The sequence below is a fragment of the Lissotriton vulgaris genome, chromosome 6, assembly GCF_964263255.1.
Source record: "Lissotriton vulgaris chromosome 6, aLisVul1.2, whole genome shotgun sequence".
NCBI classification, from domain to species: Eukaryota; Metazoa; Chordata; class Amphibia; order Caudata; family Salamandridae; genus Lissotriton; species Lissotriton vulgaris.
This window is the reverse complement of record NC_141694.1, coordinates 908,688,753-908,708,694: the sequence shown is the minus strand read 5'-3', so window position 1 is coordinate 908,708,694 and position 19,942 is coordinate 908,688,753. Positions and strand designations below refer to the sequence as shown.

Below are 19,942 nucleotides of genomic sequence, written 5' to 3'. Positions count from 1 at the left end.
CTTACAGATATATCGTTACACAAGTAGTAACTTGTGCATCCTGATCAACTTCACAAGAAGAAACTCTGGACCTCGACGTTCTGCTCCACAGAAGACAGAAGGAATCTCCCTTGTGGGCAAGGAGTGTCCACCCTGCATCTGCAGGCACCATCAGCGTACCGCGACTTCCCTTTGTCGTCTTCCTGCAAGGATCCAGACTTCAGAGCCCGACGAGACCCGGATTCCCAGACCTCTCTGACCTCAACCCACATCTGCATGGGTGCGACGAGACATGTGGGACCGGCCATCTTGAAAGAAGCAGCACTTCGCTCCAGCACGACTCCTGAGGTATCCTCATCCAAGTGCTCTGGGGACTGAGAAGCCCCGACCCCGAGCAGCTCCGGCACCGAAGACCAGCCCTCCAGCATCCACGAGATCTGCGTGGGGCCCTTCTGCCTGTTTGCTGCTCGACACGTTGTCTGGTCACTTGCCGGCTGGCTAGTGACCTCCTAGACGACGAACACCGATAACTTTTCTGCTGGTCTGGTTGCTCCAGACTGGCCCATGCTCCCTCCCAAAAGAGGAGCACCCCGGACCCTCCTGGTGCACTCCAGACGCCGTTTCCACTCACCGCGTGGGTTGCCTTTGCCACGGCCTGTTGAACCCGAATCCGGAGACGACACCGCCTACAGCGAGAGCCTGCGTGGGACAGCTCGTGCCTCCATCCTGGTCGTCGAAGACACCACCTGGTCCACGTGGCTGCAGAGACAAGCGTCCACCTTCACCTGATCGCGACGACGACATCTGGTTCCACTCCTGGTTCCACTCCAGTCACTGGCTAGTGACGTTGAACATTGTCCCCTCTGCTTTCAGGTTCTCCTCTTCACCAATCCACCCTTGGATTGCACCGGACACCTTCCTCCTGGTCGCCTGAAGCATCTTTCTTCAAGGCTCCATAGACTCCGACGCGGAAACCCGACACGACTTTGCACCTATGCACCCGCAGCCTGTGGGTGAGGTAACACGAGCATTTCGGTGCTCAAGGGTAGCTTGACTCTCCTAGTGTCCAGTTCCGTTGTCGTTTCAGTCCTATCTAGTCAGGAACGTCCATACTCACCTTTTCTTTAAACTGTACTGTCCATAGACGTTTGTACGCATCTCGCGTGTGAGTTCACACTCTGCACACGCGCTCCGTGGGCCTCCTATTACCTACCTCAAGTTAGTATAGCGTGGTCCCAGCGATCCTACAACCTCTGGACAGCTCCATTCCTTCAATTGACTTTCACATTCCACTTACTTAGTATATGGTTTGACGTGCCCCTAGGGCACCATTGTAAATCGTGCAACTTAAACGTATTTTTCCTAAGAGTTTGTCATGTGCTTAGCCCTCTGACCTCATAAAGAGTTCAGAGGTGTATGTTAGTTAATAAATAACTTTATTTTCATAACAAACTGTGTGGTGTCCTTTTCATTTGGTATTCAAAGGTTATATGTGGTAAAACAGCTGGCTTCACATGCCATAAAGAGTTTAGCCTAAAGACTGCTTTTGTCCGCGCTACTAGAATAGCTGGTCTATCAGGTTGACTTACAACCAATCACCATAAGGGTTGTTTCGACTGATACAAGGTGATCACTAGAACTAGTGAACATCATATATCAGGCCAACTTCTCACAAGTACGACACCTCAAAATCAAATTCTTGGAGAGCTATCGCCCATTTGCGATTGCGATGGGAAACAAAACCAATGCCCTTCTTTGTAGAAAACCTCTTTAAGATGTTTGTGGTCAGACAAAACTTTAAACTCCTTTCCCCACAGGAATTTCTTCAACTTACGTATAGCCCAAAACACACCAAGAGCCTCCTTTTTCACAACTGAATAATCACATTCAGCACCTCTCAAACGTCTGGAGATAAACAACACTGTTCTCTTTTCCTCATCAACCTTCTGCAACAAGACAGCTCCTAGTCCAGTTGAACTTGCGTCCGTCATAAGATAGGACATCTTGGCAGGGTCAAAGCTACAAAGACACGGGGCCTTATTAAGATCTTTTTTTTATGCAAACAAATTCCTCCTCACAATTCTTAGACCATAAAAATTCACATCCTTTCTTCAAAAGAGACCTTAGAGATAACGTCTTCCCTGCAAAGTTGGGTACGAATTTGTGATAAAACTCAGCCATTGAGTATTTTAAGCTGTGCACATCGGTGTGTAAGCTTGTGCAATCCGCTGACATAAACAGCTGTGCGCATTAGCATGCAGCTCTGTCAAATACAATTTAAAATCACTGCAATTTTGATGGTGAAGATTTTCACAAAATGGCGTCAACATCGTAGCTCGATGACTTACTTGTGACAGAAACCACCTTTTTAATATGTCCGCAAATGATGATTTTAAACATGGGTGCACAAATGAAACGGCAAAAGAGTTGGTATATTGTTGCCGTTCTGGGTAGTAACCCATGTCTGTGCAACTATGAGCCCATCTATTCTGTTGCAGACCCTGTGAAGTTTATTTGCCTGAATGTTTTGAATGTGTGTGAGTCTGAATGAACCCCTAAAAGTGTGAGTGACTGTTGAGCCCCTGTTTGCTGCCCTGGAGTGTCTGGAACACTGAACCGTATGAGGATGTTCTCTCCCTTATTTGATATGCAATATCACACTGATTGTTTTTATAGAGCACTAAATAAATTGTCCCTGAATATTCTTTTATAAATATGTGCTTGAAAAATTAATAAAAATATGTATTTTTCATAAGAAGGATGGTTTGAAATTACTGGCTTTGATATTTGGCAATATTGCTCCATTTTGAACAGAACTGGATCCCTTAGAGGACCATTCGACATTTATTCTGGCAGGGAGTTTATTTCTATTTGTGTTTTGATCCCCCTCCTTCCTGCCTATATCCTGTATCTCCTTGGGGAACCCCCTTCTATTTGCACATGGAAGAGCAACCGACCACAGATGACGGAAGATGCACGAATGATGACTGTGACCTTAGTGCTGCAGCTGTTAGGACCAGGCCAAGCTGTGGAAGACCAGGAGCTATTCACGAGCTTGTCTCACGCCGCAAGTCGAGAACCAAGGGGTCGATGTCCGGCGGGTGCACTAACGATCCTTGGCAGAGGCAACAGAGATGGTAAATGGAAAAGGACCAACATTGGCACCAGCAAGTTCCAAGGGATTCACCAATTTCAGGAGAGTCAGTTCAGGCCCGAGCAAGCAGGGGAGCCCACTAAGTCCAAAGAAGACCTTCAAGAGAACCTACAGGCAGAAGGCACAAGAGTTGCAAGAGGACCTTGAGCTGCTCACCAAAGATGCAGGCCCACAGTGCAGAGGATGCGGTGAGGATGAAAATCTTGGCAGGAAGAGATGCTGGAGGCTGGAGCTTCTTGTAGCCCAAAGTTCTCTGGAGTACAAAACCAACAAGTGTTGGCAACTGCAAGTTGATACAGTGCACGGGGGCTCTGTTCCAGTGGTTCCGCCGAGGCATACTGGCCTCAAGCTTGCTGAGGAGGACAGTTCTGGCTTCGAGGGAGTTGTAGAACCACCATCTGTGTTGCTGAGCGTATCTGAAAGAGACACGTTAGTGATAGATTCCTTACCTTAGAATATCCCTAGGCGTCAGACTGGATCCGGAAACTTTTGCGTAGCAATACCCCTGCGCGTCGCTACGCGTCAGTCGTCTGCATCGTTAGCGCCGGGATGACGTTGCCAGAGTACTTGGACGTGGCCCTCGCGCGCTGACGTCAGTTCTTCTTTTTTCTGCGCCAGCTAGTTCAGATCCGGAGAAGCTCTACCCCTTAGTCACTTTTTGACTAAACTTTTTCGATCTTTTGATCTGTTTTTTCTCGAGTCGTTCGACTCCTACAGTGCCGGTAGGGATGCCCGGGTTCAAACCCTGCTCCAAGTGCAGCCGACTGATATCGGGTACCGACCCCCCTCGCCGGTGTCTTCAGTGTCTAGGCCTCGACCACGACGACCGAACCTGCTCCGACTGCAGGGCCCCGACGTCTAAGGCTAGGCGGGAGCGGTCCCGCAAGCAGCTTGAGCTCCGGCAGTCAGCCCCGCGCTGTTCAAGGTCCCGGTCCCACAGGAGGTCGAGGGACCGGTCACGGGGTCGGAGCCCTCGTAGTTCCGAGAGTCTGCATCGGTCTTCGGGATCAAGGTCCTCAGGTAAGAGGCATGAGAGGTCAGAAAGGCGTCATCGTTCTTCCGACCCACCCCGACGCTCGCGCGACGAGGCCGGGGGTTCGAGTGACACCACCCACGCGGCTCCGACGGAGTCGCGGGCGTCGCAACCTGCCCCATAGATTCCGGTCCCTGGGCACGATGCGACGCCAGAGGAGATCGAGCGGTACGTATCTCCCTCCTCCGCCGGGCTCTGTGGCGCCTTCGGGCCCAGCGGTCCCGGCTGGGGGGCCTAGCGGGTCGGGTGCTTCGGCTCCGACGCCGTCGGGTGCTCCGGCCACCGGCGACTTCGGTCCCGGCGCCGCAGGCCCTCACTGGATCCGGTTCCGGATCCGGGTCGTCGCCGGTCGACCTCACGACCTCACCGACGCCGGCCCCGATCCTGCCCTTGATTCGGTTCCGGCGCCGCTGGGCGCCGCTCTCGACGTCTTATGGAGACTTTTATTTCCACGAACCGGCCCCATCCTTTGAACCTGAATTTCAGGTGATGGGTGACGAGGGAGATTGGGAGGGGGCTGTGGACCCTCTGGCACAGGAGTGCCAGTCTCAACAGGACTGGACATATGAGCTTGGGGGTGCCAGTGGACTGGACACTTCGCCAGACACAGGGATGGCTTCTTTGGCCGTTCCGTCCTCCAGGACTTTCTGGTGTGATTATTGGTTCGCAGACCCACCACCGGGGTTGGATTGCTGGGGTATCTATTCTAATGTAAGGAATCTATCACTAACGTGTCTCTTTCAGATGCACAAGTTACTAGTTGTGTAACGATATATCTGTAAGAGACATTAGTTAGTGATAGATTCCTTACCGTCACACCCATCCTCCCAGTTCTGCGAACCGATATCTAGGGTTGAGGTCATCCCCTTTCAGGGCTCTAGTTTCATGGCACCAGTGTTGGTTCTATCGTGGCTCTGCGTATCTGGCGCAGAAAAGCTGTGTATAAGAACTGACGTCACCGCGCGAGGGCGGCGTCTAAGTACTCCGGCGACGTCATTCCGGCGCTAACGACGACGACCGCGGACGACGCCTACCGACGCGCAGGGGTATTGCTACGCAAAAGTTTCTGGATCCAGTCTGATGCCTGGGGATATTCTACGGTAAGGAATCTATCACTAACTAATGTCTCTTACAGATATATCGTTACACAAGTAGTAACTTGTGCTTCGGAGTCCATGGGACGTCAGGAGCAGCGGACCGGCCAGCTTCACCGCTCCGCCTGCAGTTGCAGGGAAGTGACTCCTTCGTACCAAGGGAGATTCCTTTGGGTGTCTTTGATTCCTTGGATAGGAACCTTGATGAAGCACAGGCACAGAGGACGAAGACGACTTGCAGAATAGCGAGACCAGGAGCAGCAGGAGTCTGCCTCGGTGCAGTCTCGGTTCCAGACGAAGTCCAGTGAAGTCCAAGGTGCCCAGATGGTCGAAGTTGAAGTGGTTTCAGGTTTGAATCTTGTCCCACAACGAATCTGAAGAGCCACCCACAGGTAAGCCCTTAAATACCCTAGGGAAAGGGTTGGAATGATTCAAGGGCCCCTCCCAGAAGAGGAGCTGGACAGAGGCGAGGATACTCACATGTTCTTTGTCCAGTGTTGCACCAGAGCGAAATCCGAGGGCTCCCTGAACTGGCTCAAACTGGAGAATGCAAAGAGGGCCCTTCAAAGCAGTCCGGTGGTGCCTGCAAGCACCCCTACCCCAGCCCAAAACAATAAATCCTGTCTGGCAGGTGGTCACTCCTCCCTGTGACAGGAAATCTATTGTTCTACCTTCCCCGGCTCGAGCTCAGCTCAGCAGCATGAGGGCAGAATCGTGTTTTGGATTGGCAGCAGCACTAGCTTGCTGGCAGACCCTGGAAAGCTGTTACTTGGAGTACTGGGGGCTTCCCGGAGGAGACCACCAGTGCATGAAATCATACCTCCTAAACCGGTAAATGGTGTTGGGGTAAGGTTCCAACATGTTTGATACCAAATATGCCCAGGTTCGGCACAACCAATATATAGTTAGCCTTTGCGTAATGACGCACGGTCACTATATGTATGAAAATGGCTGCCTGCACTTACAATGCATAGAGAATCAACTCAGGTTTGTAGGGGGTGCCCTGTTCATGCAAGGCACCCTCACACTTATAACCTAGCACCCTGCTTTCAGGATTAAAAGGCCTGCCTTAGGGGTGACTTATAGCTTTTAAGTGCAGTGACGTCAGATATAAGTACACTTATATCTGTTGTAAGTGGTGCTAGCACCAACTCACACAGGCTGCAATGGCAGCCCTGTAGTCACAGTTTGTGTGGTCTCTCATGGGTGGCATAACACATGCTGCAGCCCATGGGAGACCCCTGTGTACCTTTCCCCTGGGTATCTTAGTACCATATACTAGGGACTTACATGGGTACACCAGTAGCCAATTGGGAAGGTACCAAAGTACTTACAACTGTCAAATTTTGGGAGAAAGCACAGTGACTGGGGTCCCGGTAAGCATGATCACAGTCAGACTGGCCCTAAAACACAATAGCACCAGCAAAAAGTGGGGGTAACCATGAAAGCAGATCCTACTTTCCTACAGGGTTGGACACCACGGACTCACTTGCAAGAGGGGTTTTGATGAGTGGCCCTACAGCACGACACCTGGTTGAGAACTTCTGGCTTTTCCGGGGCTGTCCAAACATCACTTATGGACGTGCTCTTTGATGGCTCCCATATCTTCATAGACGAGGCGGATTCTGCCCTGGAGCACCTTAAGGACAGCAGGGTGATGACCAGGTCCTTGGGTCTTTCCTTCGCCTCTCGTCACCCCCAAGTTGCCTTTTGCTCCTTTTGTGGCCACTGAAGGGGCTTCCAGCTGCTTCTTTACCCACCCAGCCACTGTAGCATGCAAGCTTCCCAGCGTCTGCGTGGCTAGGACGCAGTACCCACAGACCACGTGTGTCGGGCAGCCAGATGTTGGGCCAGTCCCTTACACTCAGTGTGGGGCATGATCTGACCTCATCTCCTCCACTTGCAGTGTATAATATCGAATGAATAGGTTTTGCCGATCGTCTGAAGGGGCTTCCCCCTCTCCTTTAATTCTACTGAAGGAGGCTGGCTCTGTATATGGTGTACACCTATTGGTGATATAGGCAACCCTGAGTTACAGTGGCGGGTAGCCGGCGGGTCGCCAAAGGCGAGCCCGTCTGCGCTGGTCCGTCGCCTGTTGCCTAGATCCCTGGTCGCTTGATTAGCGATGGCGCCCTACGCCCGGGATGAGCTGTTTGCTCTTAGATATCAGGCTGACTGCATGGCACCCTGGTTCCCCTACTATACACTGCAACCAGTGTGGCTTTAAGGCCTCTGAGGCTTGCCCATCGCAATCTTCCTCAGCCTCAGCGGCTACTAGCTCCTCTAAGCTACACATATTGAGCCTGAACTGTTGGTCCCTTGTGAAGCATCACGAGGACGTCCATGAGCTCCTTTCAGACGAGAGTCCTGACGTTCTGTTTTTGACAGAAACATGGTTAACCGAGGATTCCTCGGCCACTCTAGCCCTGGCTCTTCCCCCAGGCTACCTTATATGTGTTCAGAATAGACCCATTGGTAGGGGAGGCGGAATAGCGGTGATCTACAAGTCCAAATACACCTGCACCCTCAAGGCCACAAGCATAGTTAGCAGCGAATGCGCACTATTCAAGATAAGGGTTTCTGACACCTTCACTCTCACATGGCTTCTCGTATACCATCCCCCAGGGCCAGCGAGTGCATTCCAAGAGTCGCTGGTATCAACTATTTCGTCATTAGCGCTTCAATCAGCTAATTTAAGTGTTCTCCGTGACCTCAACCTCCACCTTGAGCGTCAAGACTCTCCCACTATATCGAAGTTTCTTGGCGACTTTGTGGCGTGCCAGCTTCATCAGCTGATCGTGGGGCCCTCTCATCAGGCAGGCCACCTCCTGGACCCGGTTTTCACAAATTTAGAGGAAGTCACAGCTTAACCCCCTAGTCCTCTTAGCTGGACTGATCACTTCCTGGTCTCTGTTTTAGTCAAGATTCCAGCTAGTGGCAGGGAGAATCCCCCCCCCCTTTTTATGGAGGCTCCCCTGGAATAGTTTAGCCAATGCCCTGTTTGAAGCCAGGCTTAACCACTCCCGCCCTGCCTGGTCGAACAACATGGAGGAGGCGGATTCTGCCTATAGGGAGTGGATAAATAATTCATTGGACCACTTTATCCCCATGAAACGTTCGAGGCCTAAGCAAGATCAGTCCCACCCCTGGTACTCAGAGACTCTCGCTGACACTAAAAAACAATGCAAGCTGTTAGAGCGTATCTGGAGACGATCTTATGACCCCCTGGCCAAAACTAAGTTTAGATTGGCCACTAAAGCGTACCACAAACGTATTAAAATAAAACAAAAGCCACCTACTACACAGACCTGATTACCTCAAGCACCAACCGTTCCAAAACGATCTTCTCCTTGGTGAAAGATATGACCAAGGCTCCGGAAGGCACAGGCAACCTGATAGTGTCAGATGCACAGTGTGAAGAATTATCCTGTTTCTTTATTAGTCAAGTCAAAGGGATATATGACCTATTACAACCGGGTGGCCCCTTGAGGTTCCCCAATCCTGCTAGAGACAAATCTGATCCTCCCTACTCCCTCTCAACTCTTCCACCTATAGAGCAGACAGGGATGGAACACCTGGCTCTAAGAGTAAAGTCAGGATCACCGGATGATCCCATCAAACCGGAATTGTTCAGATCACTTCGTGACTCTGTCCTGCAGGAAGGCCGAGAGCTGATTAACCGATCTTTACAGCAAGCTTCCATTCCTAAATCTTGGAAACATGCCAAAGTAGTGCCCCTCTTGAAGAAACCATCACTGGATCCCTCTAGGCCAGATAGTTTCCGACCTATTTCGCTGCTTCCGTATCTCGCGAAAGTGGCGGAAGCACAAGTCAACTCCACTCTGACTGCCTACTTGGAGTCCAATGGGATTCTAGATGAGTCCCAGAATGGCTTCCGTGCTAACCATAGTACGGAGTCTGCCCTGCTAACAGTCACAGAACATCTAAGGGCTTCTTTGGACATGGGCGCAACCTCTATTTTGATTCTGCTGGATTTGAGTGCGGCTTTTGACACAGTCTCCCACAAGATACTACTTGAGAGACTGTGGGAGATCGGAGTCAGGGAAACGGCCCTGGACTGGTTCGCTTCATTTCTATCTGACCGTTCCTTCCAGGTGCACTTCCCGCCGTACTCATCCAGCAGGCTCCCTCTTGAATGTGGGGTACCTCAGGGGTGTGCGCTCAGTCCCACATTGTTTAATGTGTACGTCCGCCCCCTGGCCTTGATGGCCCGGGAACGTAAGATCCAGCTAATATCATACGCGGACGACACACAACTCCTCTTCAACTTCTCAAACAACAATGCAGTGGACCAAATTAAATTCCAAGAAGACATCCTGGCTATATCAAGGTGGCTATCTAACAATTGTCTGCAGTTAAACTCCTCTAAAACAGAGGTACTTCTGATCGGCAATGGCACGCAGACATGGGACGAGCACTGGTGGCCTCCTGCGCTGGGACCAGCTCCCATACCAAAGGAGTCAGTAAAAAATCTGGGGGTGATGTTTGACAAAAAGTGGCAGGCACTTGCTATGGGCGTCTTCGCCCTCTTAAACCCATCTTGGGTTTCTTTGAGCCCCCTACCCACCAGATTATAGTCCAGGCATTAGTCTTATCTCACCTGGATTATTGCAATGCCCTCATGTTAGGCTCCAACATGACTGCGATAAATAGGATGCAAAGAGCACAGAACGCTGCTGCTCGTGTTCTGTTTGTCCTGCCCAAAACTTGTCACACGTCCCCCTTTCTCCGACGACTACATTGGTTGCCGATACAACAACGCATTCAATTCAAGACCCTCTGCCTCATTCACAAAATCTTGTATGGTGCTGGCCCCCAAACTCTGCAGGGAGGTTGTTCCTTTTATACTCCCACGCCCGCACTCCGCTCAGCGGACCTTTTTCTAGCTCGTACTGTCAGGATTCGGAGGAGTAGAGCCGGCGGCCGCTCCTTCAGGTATCTGGCCCCTAAGCTTTGGAATTCTATCCCCCCAAAAGCTCGGGCCACTTCAAATCACCTGCAATTCCGAAAACGTATAAAAACTTGGCTGTTTGGGGGCGTGGCTAGCAGCCGATGATGGCGGCAGCAAACTAGAGAGGCTCCCGGAGTAAGGCGGCTTCCCGCATCAATCCGCATGCCTATCCGCTCAACAACGAACCCAGACGGGATGTTCCGGGTCCGGTGACCGAACGGCACTTAGCAGAGAAGTTTTGGAGCAGCGGTGCCCCGGGGACTGGTGGAAAAGACGACACTCGAACATGGCCCTGTGGCACGTGCAAGCAGCGGCGGCTGGTTGAGGCGCTGCCCGGGCGGAAGTGGGGCCTCTGCGGTGCTACCATCCGGAAGTGTCCATGGTGAGAACGACCCAAGCAAAAACGGCAGTAGGAGTCCGATGCCCCCGCAGACCGTCCAAGGGCTGTACATATCGCTCCAATGACAAGGCAGTGCTGCGGGCAGCGGCAACGCTAACGGACACCGAAGCCGGAAAACAAGTGCGCAGACGCCGCCATTTTGTATTACATACGCCACTGCGGGCACAAACTTTCTCGAATACCAGGCTGGGCGGCCTGGGCCAAGGTCTCCGCAGGCTCGACAACGGATCCTAAGAATACCATCGCAACTGAAGAAGGGGTGCACACCCGTCTGTGGGGATCCGGCCCGGAAAGCCCAACTACTGCGCGGTCAGGGCGCCGCTGAAACTCGGGTGGCCCCGTCGACCACTCACCGCGAAGAACTCCCTGGCAGAACATCACCACAGGCTGCGTGCAACAGTGCTTGAACTCTTGGTGTGTGAACATGGCGGGCAGAGGGTCCAGGAATAACTCCATCCAAGCTAAGCTCGATAAATTTGCCTACGAGAAACAGCCTCTCCCCCAAACGGAACAACTCAAGTCACTAAGCAAAGGGACGGAAGGAGAAGGTGCGAAGAAAGCCACGCTGGAGGGTGTGCTGAACGCCTTGGCCCAAGTGCAAGCGACGGTGGGTGCGACGGCAACGGAAGTAACCCTTATTCGGGCAGACCTACAGAAAATGAGTGAAAGGGTGAAGCAAGTGGAGGTGGTAGCCGAGTCCCTGGTGGAAGATGTCTCGGACCTGCAGGTGGAAATGGAGAAACTGCAAGCCGATAACAAATTGCTCAAGGAAAAGCTGGACGATCATGAAGGACGCTCCCGGCGGAACAACGTCTGTATCCTGGGGGTCCCGGAATCTGAAACCACGGGTGCTATAGATCTATACGTGGAAGACCTGATCAAGAACCAGCTAGCCCCCAAGGGTCTCTCAAACTTCTTCACTGTGGAAAGGGCCCATAGAGTACCAGGAGGAAAACCGAAACCAGGGGCCTCGCCACGACCGATCTTCGCGAGACTTTTTAACTTTCGAGATCGGGACACCATCCTTCAGGCGGCCAGAGTGGCGCCAGCCATCCAAATTCAAAATTCAAGGGTATCCTTCTTCCCCGACTACACGGCGGAGGTATCGCGACGGAGGAGGACATTCTTAGAAGTAAAAAAGACGTTGCGAAAGCAAGAATTACCCTGCTCCATGTTGTTTCCGGCCCGGCTAAGGGTGGTCGCCGACAAGAAGGTCTGGTTTTTTGACTCTCCTGAGGCGGCCAGAGACTTGCTCGATGGCTGGCGCACTGCGGGGCCCCGCATAGGTCCGGCAGAACGAACTATGGACACCGAGACAACAGCCGGACTGGCTCACAAACGTCAGGCAGAGGAGGCGCGAGCAAGTCGCCGACACAAGAACTATCTGAGGCTGGCGGGGGGAATAATGTGGACAACCCGTGAACACATTGGACGCTGACTCCTTTTATTGCCTACAATTGCACAAGAGTCGTGGATGGACACTGGCCTGGGAGCAGGGATGCCGCCTGCTCAGGGAGATACTCTCCCCCAACGTGCAAGTACTCTGTTTTTGGGATGGGTTAAGCGCTCTGCTCAGTTGGGGAGGCGGGCAGTTGAAGGTCCGTTAAGCAGGGAGGCAGGGAGGGGGAGGGAGAGGGGGAGTTGTTGGTTGTTGGTTGGAAATTCACTACGTCGGTCGAAAAATTGTGTTTTCTGTGTGAATACTATAGCTGGAAAGGTAAAATTGGGGGGTCCGGATACACCTCCTAGTTTCATTTGTGTGTATCTGCATGACCGGAAATGGCGGATGGTCTGTTACGTAATGCGGGGGACGCCGAGTCACGGACACGTGGCTCCCCCCTTCGAATACTATCGTGGAATGTAAGGGGACTTGGAGATAAGGTGAAACGTGACCTGGTATTGAACGCGCTGAAGAGACTAAAACCTCACCTAGCACTGTTACAAGAAACACACTTAACGGGGGGGGCTTCTAAGGCCCTAGACAGGAGGGGGTACAAGATGGTGGCCCACTCGGAGTTCACCTCGGGCTCACGGGGCACTGGCATTTTGATTAAAAAGTCCTCGAATTCATCCCACTAGGCACGAAAACTGACGGGCAGGGTTGCTTTGCGGCCCTGCAGGGACAATGGGAGGGTCGCCCCCTAACTGTGGTATCGGTATATATCCCGCCATCCCTTCACTCAATAATGCTTCCGGCGCTCAGTGAATTTTTGTTGTCCCTCCCCGAGGGTGAGGTAATTTTGGGAGGGGACCGGATCAATCCGGGTTTATGCCCCATAGGAACACGGCACTGAACCTTCGCAGGGTGCATGGGGTACTGGCGAGAGCGGACTTGATCCACGATCAAGCAGTAATACTGGCCTTAGATGCGAAAATGGCATTTGACCTAGTGGAATGGAACTACCTGTTTGAGGTTCTTGTTTGTCTGGGCTTCGGCTCGAAATTGATATCATGGATCAGACTGCTTTACACGAAACCAGTGGCACATGTGATAGCAAACGGCCACATTTCTCGAACATTCCCTTTGGGGAGAGGCACCCGCCAGGGCTGCCCCCTCTCACCATTGCTCTTCGCGCTCTCCCTAGAGCCACTAGCGAATTTGATAAGGCAAACACCCTTACTTAAAGGGATACAATGAAAGGAAGGCTGGGAGGACCGGCTGTCCCTTTATGCGGACGACATGCTGGTATACTTAACAGACCCCGAGCGTGGTGTACCGGTGCTCTTGGACCTATGCGATGATCATGGTAAAATTTCAGGTTATACGATCAACTGGAATAAATCAGAAATGTATGTTCTGAAAGGCCCGGTCCCGGTACTGGGCCCTGACTGCCTCTTAAGGTTAGCTGGCTCCTCTTTTAAATATTTGGGGATCCATGTCACAATGGACCCAACGGAATTTGTACAACTGAATCTGGCACCACCCTTGGAACGGCTTAAACAAGACGCCAAGTTCTGGGCGGGGTGCCCTTCACAATGCTGGGAAAAGCAGCGTTATACAAAATGATGTCCTTGCCCCGCTTCCTATACATACTGGAGAACACGCCGTATCTAGTGGAGCCAGGGTATTTCAAAAAGGTGGCAGCAGTGGTTTCTGGTTTGCTGTGGAGCAATCGCCCGACGCGTATTGGGCAAGCCAAATTACACAGGGGTTGGTACGATGGTGGAAACGCGTTGCCGAATCTTAAACTGTATTACTGGGCAGCTCACCTTAAGCCCATTAACCAGTGGATTCATGATCCACAGACTGACCCAGCTTTCCAAGCAGATAGGGCACAACTGGGTACCAATACTATGCTGGCCCCACTCTATGACCAACGTCGAGTGTGAAAATTAGCGGGACCCACTAGACTTACCGCAGCGTTGTGGCATACGGCACTAGCGGCGCTGGGCTGGAAGGGGAAAATTACCAAACTCACCCCGCTCTGGGATACACGTGCCTTGGGAAATTTGAGATACAGCAAGGGCTTCTCTCACTGGGATACCATTGGGATATCCACGGTGGGTGACCTGTGGGAACGAGGAGAGGTTATAACATTTGACCGCCTGAAGGAACTGTACGAACTGGGGCCACAAGAATCATACCGCTATGTCCAGATTCGCCATGCTTTGCTCACGGCTATCCCCTCCGGGGTGGATATACCAGAATCATCCCCGCTGGAGGATCGTCTTCTAACTGACTTTATGATTGAGCGAGCGACGTCATTGACATACCGCAAGCTCCTTAATAACTTACCTGACCCGCTGACCTCATTGAAAGAAAGGTGGGAAGGGGAAGTGGACGCCCTGGACGAACACGAATGGAATGAGGCACTAGCATCCCCAAAAGAGGTAGGCATCTCAGACAGGCTGCGACTCGTACAGCTTAAGGTCCTACACAGAGTGTATTACACGAGAACACTACTACACCGCATTCACAGAATACAACATCCTTACTGTCTCCGTGGCTGTGGGGAGGAGGGGTCCTTCTTTCACACAATCTGGGACTGCCCACGCATCCAAGACTATTGGAGACAAATAATGCGCACTGTGTCGCAGACCCTGGAGACCTCTCTACTTCCCGAACCGCGACAATGTCTCTTAAATGTGTGGGGACCAAATGACCTGTCCAGATGTGGCCAGCTTTGGGTTACATTAGGCATGTGTTACGCTTTGGGCGGGTAGCGGCGCAGCAGTTATAGGCAACAACCGTGCTAGAGTTAAATGTGGTTTTATTGACTCTAGTAACTGATCAGTACAACTCTTTCTCCCTTGTGGGGGCCTCCGGGGGGACCTGCTTCGGCTTCGCCTCCGATGGCGGCTTTTCTCCTTCTTTTTTTTTTTTTTTTTTTTTTAAATATATTTTTATTGCAGGAATCAGTAAAGAGTTACAAATTGGACCAGCATTATAAGGTCAATTGAAAATAGTAGAACACATCCCACCCCCATTCAATAAAACATCCCAACACACAGCCATTCAGCCCACAACCCGAGGGTCGGGCGGCGAGTATCAGTAGGGGCCCGATAGGAGGGCAAGGCCGGTCCGGATGATCCACAGTCCATCATCTGCTTTTCTAAACCATCCTACAAAAGGGAAAGAAAAAAAAAAAAAAAACCAAAACACTATGAACTAAACAGAACCCTCCCCAACCCCGCCATCAGTGTATGGAAAGAGATGTAGAAGGAAATATGGGTGAGCCTCCTGGGAACCCTACAGATATGTGAAGGACAACTGTCTATCGGGACTCGGGACGAGCCGCATCCTCACTTTCTGAGTCGCTGGAAGCGCAATAATCCCTGAGGGCCTGCACTAATGTCTCCCATTCTAGCGCCGCCTCCTGCGCCTTCTCATTGTGCTGTCTTCTAGCTAGCTGGTATCGCAGCGTGCTTTCCCCTGCTGCCCACTTCAAAAGTTCGCCGTGCCACCGGGTCCATGTGGGGCCAACCCTCGCCTTCCAGTTCCTAGTGACCTCCCGCTTAGCAAGGAGAAGCCCTAGGTCAATGAATTTACTGGAAATTTTATTCTTGGGGGTATGTGGAAACCAGTGTAAGAGTCCCACCGCCGCGTCAACCGCCAAGGACCTCCCCGTCACCTCCTTCAGGGTGTCTCCCACCTCAAGCCAATAAGAGGACAATCCTGGGCAGGACCACAGCATGTGAAGGAGGTCTGCCCCAGGCGCGCGGCATCTGGGGCAGTCCGCAGAGTCCGTGGCGAAGTATTGTTGGATCTTCGCCGGGGTCAAATATGCTCTGTGGAGCACATAGAAGTGGACCAGTTGAAAGCGGGCGTGGCGCGTACCCTTCCAGGCCCGCCTCATGAGTTGTGACCAGGTCGCCTCCGGTATCTCCTTTCCTACGGCTGCCTCCCAGCGGTTCCTTAAGGTGGTGAGGGGGGTCAGCCCCTCGTTGACCAGTCTGTTATACAGGCATGTGACCGCCTTGACCGTACCCGCAGACATCATGACATACTGGCATACCGGGGATGTAGGAGGTTCCTCCATTCCGTTTTTCCAGTGCGCTTGAATCGCTCGGACCAGGGCTGTGTGCAAAAGAAAGTCGCCACGAGGAACATCAAAGCGGTCAATGAGCTCCTGAAAGGGCAGTAGTGCCCCATCTTGTAAAGGTCACCCACCAGCTGTAGGCCCGCGTCCTCCCAATCCGCCAGCCGTGACCAATCACCGCCGTGAGGCAGGGCCGTCAACATACCCAAAGGTATTTCGGGTGCGTACGGCAGCCGCAACCGTCCCCGGGAGTGGGCGCGGTTCCAGCATAGTCGAATGGTCTTTTCCTCGAGCGTCAGGTCCTGCAAGGCCAAACGCTGACGCAACGCAATGAAGGAAACAACATGCCTGGCCATCCCAGTGCCCCTCCCGGTCTCTGGGCCACGGAATTCCCTGGCGACTTCCTGAGTGAAGGTCTGTAGCTGGGCCGCCAAGTAGTATTTCTCAAGACCACCCTCAGCCTTCGGCCTTGTCAGGGTCTTAAGGGCCACTCTCCGGCGGCCTGAGCCCCAGAGGAATCCCACCACCATTGACCGTAGCAGGCGAAAGGTGGCCGGCGGGATCCAAACCGGCAGCGCACGGAAATAGTACAGCAGCCGAGGGAGCGCCACCATTTTTAGCAGAGCGATGCGCCCCGCCACCGACAGCGGCAGGGTAGCCCAGAAATCCATGCTACTCCGGAGTGCGCGAGTGCTGCGAGCTATGTTCCCATCCAGGAGGTCAGTCGGGTCGTGGTAGACGTACACCCCCAGGTATTTAAAGCAGTCAGGTTCCCACCTAATCTCCCTACTGATATCGGGGCTGGGCGTGCCCCTGCGAACCGGGAACAGGCAGGTCTTGGCCCAATTCACCCGAAGGCCCGAGATCTCTCCAAACGCTGTGAGCGCCGATGCAGCCCCATTCAAGGCATCAATCGGGTCCTCAAGGAAAAGTAACAGGTCATTAGCGTATAGCGAGACATAATGCGGGCCCGATGGTGTCCATAAACCGCGAAAGTGGGCCCCGGATCGGAGCAGCAGCGCCAGAGGTTCCACCGCTAGCGCGAAGAGAAGCGGAGACAGTGAACAACCCTGCCTCGTGCCTCTCTCCACCGAGTATTGTGAGGAAACCAGCGGGCCTGCGCGTACCCTGGCCGATGCCGAGGCATACAGTACCGAGGTCCACCTGACGAAGCCCTCACCTAGGCCGAACCGCTGCAATACACCGCGCAGGTAGTCCCACTCCAGGCTGTCAAAGGCCTTTTCCAAATCCACCGAAAGGACCACCGGGCACGGGGCGTCAACAAGCGGCTCCCCCAGCAAACGGAACAGCCTACGGATGTTCATGGTCGTGTTTCGCTTGGGAATGAATCCAGCCTGGTCCTCGTGCACCAAAGAGCGCATGTGACCGAGCAGCCGCGACGCTAGTATGCTGCTCAGTATCTTGTAATCGACCGTCAACATGGATAGTGGACGGTAGGACGCCGGGTCGGATGAATTCCTGCCCGGTTTGAGGAGAGGAACTACCAAGGCCTCACACATCGAGCCGGGGAGCCGACCCAGCCGCTTCGCCTCTCTGTAGACTATCAGCAGCCTTGGCGCCAGGAGGTCAACATAGGCGGAATAAAATTCTATCGGAAGACCATCCAGGCCCGGGGTCTTATTCCTCGCCATCTTTTTAATGGCGCTGCAGATTTCACCCAGTTCGATATCAGAGCCCAGAGCCTTCGCCACGTCCGATTCCACAGCTGGGAGCTCCAGGGGTCGCAAGTAGTCCTCAATCCGGGAGGGGTCCCCGGCTGAGCAGCTACGGTATAGGCGCTCATAGTAGCGCAGGTAACAACTCAAGATCTCAGGTTGAGTGTGTACTTCGGTCCCTTCTGCCGTGCGCATGGACGTTGTCAGGGAAGTTTGGCGCGTGGGGTTAGCCAACCACGCCAGCAGTGCGCCCGATCTGTCTCCCTCCGCAAGCGACCTAGCAGTATAGGCCTTATAGTCGAAGCAGCGTAGCCGCTCGACCTCCGCCGCCACCGCCTCTTTCGCCGCCGCCGTGCGCTCCTGAAGTTCAGGACGCCCGGGGCGGCGGAGTTCCAACTCACGGAGCTTCCGATCCGCCGTAGCCAGGTCATCAAGGATGACGCGCCGCATGCCCACCTTCTTAGCAATACAGTAGCCCCTGACCACCACCTTAAAGGCGTCCCATTCCAGTGCCCTCGATCCCGCCGTACCCCCATTGGTCGCAAAATATTCTGAAATGGTATCCTCCAAGTCCGCCTTAAAAACTGCGTCCTCCAAAATTTCCGGGCGCATTTTCCAGGTGGGCACAGCGGGAACCCCGGGAAACCAGCGAAGGTCTAACAAAAGAGGGTTATGGTCCGAGATAGTCCTGGTCAGATATTCAGACCGGACCGCTGCCGAAGTCAACTCTGCCGAGCCCAGAAACCCGTCCAACCGGACGTGCAATTCATGTAGGCCCGAGAAGTAGGAGTAGTCTCTAGTATCGGGGTGCTGTGCTCTCCAGATATCCGTGAGTCCCCAGTGCGTCTGCCATTCCCTCCTTCCTTTAGCCACACGGTGAACCGGAGAGTCAGGGAGGGGGGGTGCGAGCGGTCAGTCTCCACGTCCACTATTGAATTGAAATCCCCTCCGAGCAGAAGGGGTCCAGAGAAGAAGTTGGCTAACGAACCCGATAACCCAGAGAGGAAGGCGAGTTGGTCCACGTTAGGCGCATAAACACAGCAAACGTTCAGGTCCCTCCCCCCAAGTGTGCCTGAAATGGCTACGTAGCGGCCCTCCGGGTCCACCACGGATTTTGCAACCTGGAATGGAACCCCCGCTCTGATCCAAATCAGCGCCCCCCTGGCATATGCTGAATACGAAGTACAGAAGACCTGCCCCCTCCATCTACGCTGTAGCGCCGCCCCTTCCGCCTTGTTGAGATGGGTCTCCTGCAGCAGCGCCATTTGCACCCCTCTACGCACTAAATAAGCGTGGACTTTGTGGCGTCTAGACAGTGTGAAGCCCTCGTACGTTCCAAGTAATGCATTTCATAGTAGTAACATCAGCCATTGTCCCATACCGTTCGTTCCAAGTCTCTCCCCCTCGGTCCCAACAAAGAAAGAGCAACAATCAACCCAACACTGATGGCGGCCATTTTCCCCAACCAGAAAACCACAACCCCGGGTCGAAACAAACCCCTGCCCACCCTCCCCAGAACAGGACCCAAATAGTACCATCTAGTTCCCATCCAAACCTTACCCCTAACAATCCCAAAGTCCCCAACTAATCCTGCGGTCACCACCGCAGGAAGGCCTTAAGGGCTAGGTGCGGGCTGGGCGCCGGTAATGGGCCCTCGAATCTCGGACTACCGAGACCAGAGATGAGCCCCAAACAAAAGCTATGTCACAGGCAGGGCACCCCTCCCTTCTTCACCACGGAGTTCATGGACAATCGCCAACCCCTGCCACCCCCGTTGCAGACCCCCACCCAAACGGAAGTAGCTCACCCCATCACCCCTGTCCATCCAGAAGGTCCTCAACCGAGTTAGGAGTGATCACCGGCATGTGGACACTGTCAGTCACCGATTCCTCCGAATCCGTTGGCGCCCCCTCATCCCCAGGGTCCGTTTCCTCAGTAATGGGGCCTTCTCGCGAACCAGATATCGTAGTCAACATCTCCAACACTCCCTTCCGTTCCGCTGATGTCTCCAAGGTCGAAGGCCTGCCCACTTGGCCACGGCGACTCCAGAGCCTGCTGGATCGCCGTCGCTGTCCAGGTTCTGTTGTCAGCCGAGATGACGCGCTGAAACCATCTTTACCAGCCCTATAGAGTTCGAGCCAGTTGCAGACGTCC

The 19,942-nt window shown here is 53.3% G+C and overlaps 1 protein-coding gene across 6 annotated transcripts in view; it reads left to right on the top strand.

Moving 5' to 3' along the window:
- BIRC6 (baculoviral IAP repeat containing 6) overlaps positions 1-19,942 on the top strand; it is a 2,386,688-nt gene that overhangs the window by 2,226,289 nt on the left and 140,457 nt on the right. The gene's annotated exons all lie outside the window — the stretch shown is intronic.